The sequence below is a fragment of the Brachyhypopomus gauderio genome, chromosome 7 (assembly GCF_052324685.1).
Source record: "Brachyhypopomus gauderio isolate BG-103 chromosome 7, BGAUD_0.2, whole genome shotgun sequence".
Lineage (NCBI taxonomy): Eukaryota > Metazoa > Chordata > Actinopteri > Gymnotiformes > Hypopomidae > Brachyhypopomus > Brachyhypopomus gauderio.
In genome coordinates this window covers 32,166,114-32,174,228 of record NC_135217.1, presented here as the reverse complement: position 1 = coordinate 32,174,228, position 8,115 = coordinate 32,166,114, and the positions used below count along the sequence as shown (strand labels likewise).

At 41.9% G+C, this 8,115-nt stretch overlaps 1 protein-coding gene across 2 annotated transcripts in view; it reads left to right on the top strand.

The window, feature by feature from the left end:
• The window catches only part of scap (SREBF chaperone), a 20,489-nt gene extending 20,440 nt beyond the window's left edge, over positions 1 to 49 (top strand). For both annotated transcript variants that reach the window (XM_077013312.1, XM_077013311.1), the window contains exon 23: positions 1 to 49. This exon is cut by the window's left edge and continues 803 nt beyond it. The gene's annotated coding sequence lies outside the window, so the exon portion shown is untranslated.
• Positions 50 to 8,115: the final 8,066 nt, after the last annotated feature.

Sequence of the window (8,115 nt, the reverse complement as noted above, 5' to 3'; positions counted from 1 at the left end):
AAGAGAGATTAGACCAAGACTGAAATGGGGTGGAGGGGGAGAGACAAACTTTTCACTGGTGGGGTGTGGGGGTGTGGGGGTGTGGGGGTGCGTGTGTGTGTGTGTGTGTGTGTGTGTGTGTGTGTGTGTGTGTGTGTGTGTGTGTGTGTGTGTGTGTGTGTGTGTGTGTGTGTGCGTGCGTGCGTGTGTGTGTGTGTACAAGTTTGTGTGAAGTCATATTTGATTGCTCAATAGGCATACTGTAATCAGCTGAACCTGTAAAGGAGGGGGTCACTTTTTAATATTTAAAATCCATTATTTATTAGTGAAAAATTCTAACAATTTGTAAGTAAATGCTAAAAATGCCTTTTAATATGATGTCAAATTTTCTGTACAAAAAGCTCTAATTTAACCATTGATAGGTAGGACAGTAAGAGTGAGTTGTTTTTTCTACTTTGTAATATGTATAATTATATACTATAAACATATATACTATTTTTCCCTGGAGAGAAGTGCTAGTTCAGTATAGAACTGGGGATTAATTTGAGTTGTATGTTGGAGAAAAGGAGATGGAGATGGAGAAACACTGTTGGACTCTGAACTCATCAAAACTACCAGAGATCCCAGATGCTTTTACTATTTATTCTTCTTTGCACTTTTCAAAATGTTGTCATGCATATTATAGTAACAGACGAGCTTATTCCCCAAACCTAATACACTGTAAATAATGCAGTGTATCTTAAATGCAGTTGGTAATATTTGTCTTGATTGCTTGCAGACAAATTCTGCAGTGCAGCGGAGACACTGGTTCTGTTTGTGTGCGTGTTCTTGTCTTGAACTGATAACCTTTTGTTTTGCTGTCGACGTCCAAAACCACGAGCAGGTCATGACTCTGAACAAGCTGTATCTGGAGTTCTGGTAGTTACTCTACTAGTGTAGTGTTTCCTAGACTCGGCAGGGAATATCGCAGCTGTGGGCGGTTTGTGGCTTCAGGAATACAGGATGCCTGAATTTAATGTACGTTTTAACCAGCGCAAAAAGACATGATGGTACAGTAGCGCAGCGACACTGTGGTGTCCACAGTAGGGGGACAGTGTGGGGGACAGTGCAGGTAGTGCTGATGAACCAGGGTCCCAGATGTTTCTTCCAGCCATGTAGAGTAGACGTGGACCAGAGGAACGAGCTCAGCGCGCATGTGTGGCCGGACATAGTGAGCTTTGACGTGCCGGTGGTACATGGAGACACGTGGTGAGTGTGGAGTTTCCTTCACTGGTAGCTGTTCCATCAGGGCACAACCTCTTCTGTCCCTTTCTGCAGATGGACCTGTGTGTTTAAAGTCCTGTTACAGATTGCTGGGGTTGAAAATCAAGGGATATAAAATATATTTTAAAAATTTGAAGCTGATGTTTTTTCCTTCCTTTTTTAAATATTAACGTTAAAACATCAGTTAACGTTAAGAATTCTCTTTTTCCCCCTGATTCCCCCCTTACAGGCCTGGCCCACAGTGTTTAGTGTTGCATTGCATTGCTGAATGAAAAGAGGTCAGAACCATGTCTGAGGTCATCATATGTGTATGGTGTCACGGTTTGCACACTGATGATACTGCAACTTGGTTATATTGTGTTTTGAAAATGAAGTCACATTTTCAGGCACAGATGGATCATCTTGAAGACGATGTTAAATGTCAGGATTAGATCAACCTTTTGAAATTTGACTGTCCGTTAGTGTTTTTTTTTTTGTTTGTTTGTTTTTTTACTCTTCTCCTTAAAAGTGGATGAGAGAATTTTATTAGAAGATTCTCCATAGTGACATCCACACGTGCTGCACAGCCTAGATGAGTAGAACAACACACGTATGTTAAAGGATTAGATCTTTGAATGTAAATATGTTGAGGTATTGTTAAGATTACTTGTCTTGTTTGCCTTTTGTTTCTCAGACCTAAAAAAAAAAACATTTGTTTGGTGGAAATATGATTTATATATTTTTTCCATTTGTAAGTTTGGGGTGATTGTGGTGGGGTTTCGATCGTTAATGAAGACACGTGGGTGTTGTAGTCCAAGCACTCGACCAACACTGAGAATGAACCATTCTTCATAGCAAAGCTGTCAACAGACGAGTCGCAATGGCTCGACCGTAAAACAATCTCACATGTCCAAGATACGCAACCATCAGAAAAGCAGCTAAGTGTGGCATTCCGACGTTTACACTATGTTTTTGTTTTCAAAGGTGAAGCCTAGTTTTAAGCCAGTTAATAATAATAATGGCAAATATACATTGAAGAATTTCCCCCTCATTTGGGTTGGTTGGAGCGGTCCTGGAATACTCCTACCATGGCACTGGGCTGTTTATATTTTACTCTGTGCTCACTTGGCTGGTGTCACTGCACCAGAGGTTTTAGAAGAATTTCTGTGAACAATGCAAACGGTGGGATGTAAATATTAACAAGGTTCTGCTCTTCCCTGATGTGCACAGGGTACAGTAGGATGTAACTGGATGTAACTAATACGGTTATATTTTTAACACAAGAAGAAACCTTTGTACTAATTTGCAAATAAAAAGGTTTTTATACCTTGCGTATTACTGTTTATTCTTTATTCTGATGTAGCTACGATTAGAAGAGCTGTTTACCATATTATACAAGGAATGGTGTGTTTCTGCTCGTGGCGTTTTTAATGAAAATGCCATCATACTACTTCATTTGACCTGTGCACTCACTGTGTTTTTAAGACGCACAACCGCATTTATGTGTATGGCATAGAGAGATGGACCATTTACGAGGCTTGGAAAATGTAGTTTTCAAGCCCCCTTAAAATGATGATGATGAATTTGCTGTTAACTCATTGTAATTTTTTGGATTGGTGCAATTCATGCTGGGGACGCCCCCCACCTTTTTAAAAGGCAGATTTCTTCTATATCATTTTTGAAAGTTCTGAAAATATTAGGCGTTTTCTCTGCAAACTTCATTCATTTATTCAATAATTCAAATAATATGCTGGCTTTTTTTAGCCTGTCAAGTGCTGTAGCCTGTCAAGCCTGTAAATTGTTGATGGCTTCCGATATTGGTTAACACGCCTGGAACCTCATGAACCTCTTCCTTGCAGTCCGATTCTTCAGTGAACACTAGACCTGTTCAAAAAAGAACTTTTTAATTACACTTATTGCAACTGATATTATTCCCATTCTCCAAGGTCTAAATCAGGGGTAATCAATTAAATCTTTCCGCGGTCCATTTTTGGCAGATAGCTCAGACCTTAGGTCCGGGTCCGCGGTGGCGAACGAAAGAAAGTTGTTGAGCGGGGGGGGGGGGGGGGGGGGTGGCGAACGAAAGTTGTTGAGCGGGGGCGAACGTTACACTCAAATGGGTGGTGAACGTAACACTCGTCTGAAAATAAATTCTCCGGTTTAAAATAGTCTCCCGTTAAAAATTTTTTGGCATTTGGGTCCGTATCCAGTTAATCAGGAATGTGATTGGGTCCGGACAGGACGGCGGTCGGGTCCGGATCCGGACCGCGGTCCGCCATTTGGTGATACCTGGTCTAAATGAACAATATATTAGTTACTTTGATCTTGGACCTTGATTATGCCTGCCTCAAGAGCCATGTATTTTTATTGTTGACGCTCTTCAAAAACACTTCAAAATTCAGGATTTTATGGCCTTGTTTTCATTGTAGATTCCCAGAGATTGATGATATGGCTTTGAAATTGGTACCAAATGGTAGGTAATAAAATTCTTTTATGTGGTATAAAACACAGACACTATGTACATTTTAACTATATTTAATACAAAAACATACATATTCTTGATGCTTGGAAAGGATGACATAATACATGACAAAAATATCTCAAAAATGTTACTCTACTGTACATATATCACAATGATCACACATTACATTGAGAAATAGGTTTGAACCAATTAAGCTTCATATCTTAATTTAAGATTGTGACCTGCTGAGATTCATGGCATCTGTAAGACAACTACACAGCAGGAAAGTGGTCATTTACATTTACGGCATTTGGCAGACGCCCTTATCCAGAGCGACTTACATTTTATCTCATTTTTATACAAGTGAGCAATTGAGGGTTAAGGGCCTTGCTCAGGGACACCTCAGTCATGGCCTCAGGTCTGGGAATCGAACCCACGACCCTCAGATCACAAGACCAGTTCCCTACCACCAGGCCATGACTGCCTCACAGTCAGCGATCAGAGGTGGGTAGGAACGCGTTACATTTACTCCGTTACATTTAGCTTTTTGGACAAAAATGTACTTGTGAGAGTAGTTTTAATATGAACGACTTCTACTTTTACTTGAGTAAATATGTGCTGAGAAAAACGCGACTTTTACTCCGTTACAATCGGATTTGCGCCGCGCGCTACCGTTACTTTCGTTTTGTAAATAGTTCGTCTTTTCAATGAGAAGACTGACCAACGTCTCGGCACCTGTGTATGTGTGACCAATCAAATGAAGCCGGTCAGTCACGTGATCACATACACAAACTTTCTCCACCGGTAGCAAGAAAGTGACAGAAAAACCTACCGAGCATCCCTGACCTCACATAAAAAGGACAGTTATACAATGCGCTGTCAGTTGTGTCTGCCAAACGTGTGGACATTTCAGCCTACAAGAACTCAACATACCTAGAGCCCTCCGCGCCTCAAGTATGCATACCTAGAGCCCTCCGCGCCTCAAGTATGTCTCGTCTTGACCCTCCATCATCCAGGACACATGGGAGACAAGCATCCAGACTTTTCTCTGTCCTGGCTCCAAGGTGGTGGAATGAACTTCCCTTGTGTGTCCGAACATCGGAGTCACTTGCTGTCTTCAGACGCCGACTGAAGACCCACCTCTTTCAAGTGCACTTTGCATAATTATGCTTTGTCTATTGTACTTTATCGTCTCTTTCCTCAGGTATTGTGCATAATTGGGTTATAGGAATTGTTTACTATCTTTTTCCTCAGGGGATGTGTATATTCAGGTATAATTGTTAGGTATCATTTGACTTTCGTCTAGTGGTTTTTCCAGCTTAGAGTACCTTGTGTTCAGGACTATCTATTCTACCTTGGAGATTCCAAGCAACTACATAGCACTTTTGTAAGTCGCTCTGGATAAGAGCGTCTGCTAAATGCCATAAATGTAAATGTAAAACATCAAATTTGAGGAAACACGTTGCGATAAGTATGCCGTATGTATAATTTTGTGTAATGTTATATCTCTGAGGCATAACGTTTGTATGATGTAATTATTAAATGTAACGCAGTGCAATACTAAAAACCAGTTCACACTCTTGAGTGTACACACTAGCAATATACGATGATTAAGTTTGCTACAAATTGATTCAGTTGGCATCAATTTGTAGCTACATGTATTGGCTGACAGTCTCATCAGTTAGTGTCTTTGTGGAACACATTAAAGTTACAAAGGCCTAATAATTAGGAACAAACCAAAATACATATTATTTATAATAAATAATTTTTATATATTATATTTATTTATAATACATTATTTTTATCATTAAAAGTCATTGTTTCCAGTAATTCAATTTCCCATGATGTCATTTATTGACACAAGACAGTACTCATGCATTTATTCACTACTTGAGTAGCTTTTAATCAAAGTACTTTTTTACTTTTACTCAAGTAAATTTTTGAATGCATACTTTTACTTTTGTAACATTTGGTTCAAGTAACAGTACTTTTACTTGAGTAAAATAGTTGAATACTCTACCCACCTCTGTCAGCGATACAAGGGAACATGACGAACCAACAGAGAAGAGAAGAAAGGTGGAGAAAACTGCTGCCACAAGGTCGTCCAGTCATGTGTATCTCATTGGGCAGCCCAGCTCAAGCATCAGTGGCTGTCAACTTCCTACTAATCACCAGGTGTATCGCCAATCTGGAGTATGGCAAGGATTAAAACACTTACTAGACCAAATGCAGCCAGTCACTCATTGCAGTTCCTTTCTCTTCCTCTGCTTTGTTGTCTCTTATCTTGTTTTTGACAGTTTTCCTGTACTTCTCATGGAGGATCATGAAGTGATTGACTGCATTCCTCTTTTTTTACAGAAAGAGGATTCGAACCTGCCACCGTGTGGGCCATAGCGCAACACCTTATCCACTGACCTACAGTAAATCCTTGTGCAGCCGGCGTTTAAGCCTTTATAAGGTAAACATATATTGATAATAAAAAAAAAATATCACAATAAGGTCACTTTGTAATTTATACCATTAGTTTCATAAAGAATCAAATGTTGCCGTTTTGAAAGAAAAGATCATATATCAAAGATTTGACTTCATACTCAGCCACCACATACAAGACGGAAGTTAGCATCGGTTACTAAGCAACAAATGTTGACCGAGTCAAGGGCTTTTGAAGTTGTAGTGAGCATGCGCACAATGCTGTATCGCTCATGTAAATTGATTGTTTAAAATGTTCGTCATTTAAAAACTCATACGATTTTTAGTTGTTTTATTCTTCTGTTAAAACACAAATTTCTGGGGTTTTTTCCCCTGTAAAATGGTTTATCAACTTTATTAACTTAACTCTTTTCAAGATGACTAGTAGTATCAAATTAATAATGCATTTAAAAAATGTTTCGGATATAGCCATTTAACGGGCCTCTCCATGGTGCAGCAGTGGGGCCTCGTTCTCCGGCTTCCTGGTCGTGGGCCCAGTCTGACCCTGCGGAGGCCTCCACGAACAAGGAGACTGTCTCTGATGGCCAGGTTGCTACCCAGAGCCAGGCCTGTAATGATGTAAGTCTAGGTTTGTTCATTGTGGTGATTCATAACAGGATTCATCGGTTATGTGCCGAACCTTTCCCACAGCGTCTGATATCTGTATTTCTCTTTCTTTAATTCCCAGGAGAGTCTGGGAGCCGACGGCGTTCCAGGCGATCATCACGCGGTCGACGTGGCTGATGGTCCAGAGGAACTGCGTCACCAGGCTTTTGTGACACAGCAGAGGGTGGACGACATCGTTGCTCTCCGGGACAAACTGCCAGAGAGCGACAAAGGCAGTGCTGTCTGCCCGCCACGTCACAGACACCGACTGGTGAAGGGACGGTTCAAAAGCAGCCTTTCCTAGACCTCTGTTGTCGCTGGGACAGAGAGAGTCTGAAGCGGTAGGTGAACCTTCAGTAATCCAGTAGCTTCAGGGTTTTCTAGGTTGGCTTGTTGGCCGTGTCACTGATTTTTGCCTGCAGCTGCTTCCTCGGACAGGGCAGCGGGGCTGCTCAGTGGCCCAGCGTCAGCCGCCTCGTCGAGGCCATTTGCCCGGCACTTTGTCGCCTTCACCCTGGCGGGCAGACCATCGCCGGCGTCAGGATGAACAGCTGGGCTGCCATCATAAGGGACTACGGCGTCAACAGGGATGTAGTCCTGGGCAGCCCTGGCCTCGTGGCCTGGACCAGAATACAGCTCTTTGAGCTGAATCAGAGGACACTGACCCAGTGGTGAGTTTACCCACCTTTAAGTCTATTTGGTTTGAAATTGATCTCATTGACACTGTGAGCTATACAGGCTGATTACTGATAGGCTGTGTTGCATTTCTGTTACAGGCACAACGCCAGGAAGAAGAAGCAGGAACAGGACATTCTGTGCCTGAGCGTTGGCCAGTCCAGCACTCCCACGGTGGCCTCGGAACCCCTCCCTCCCACGCTGAGCTAGCTCCCAGAGCATCCCACGCACGCCCACCAAGCCTATGACTTCAACATCAAGGCGGATGCTTCCAACGGAGAAGAGAAGAAAGGTGGAGAAAACTGCTGCCACAAGGTCGTCCAGTCATGTGTATCTCATTGGGCAGCCCAGCTCCAGCATCAGTGGCTGTCAACTTCCTTCTTCCTAAATCACCAGGTGTTCCAGTATTTCCTGCATTTGAGAAATAAGAATCCCAACAATTACAATAGTTCTCTAGCCCATGATATACTGGATGTTGTTTTGCCATTCTGGAGTATGGCAAGGATTAAAACACTAGACCAAATGCAATCAATCACTTCATGATCCTCCATGAGAACAGGAAAATTGTCAAAAACAAGAGAAGAGACAACAAAGCAGAGGAAGAGAAAGGAACTGCAATGAGTGATTGCATTTGGTCTAGTAAGTGTTTTAATCCTTGCCATACGTATATCATGGGCTAGAGA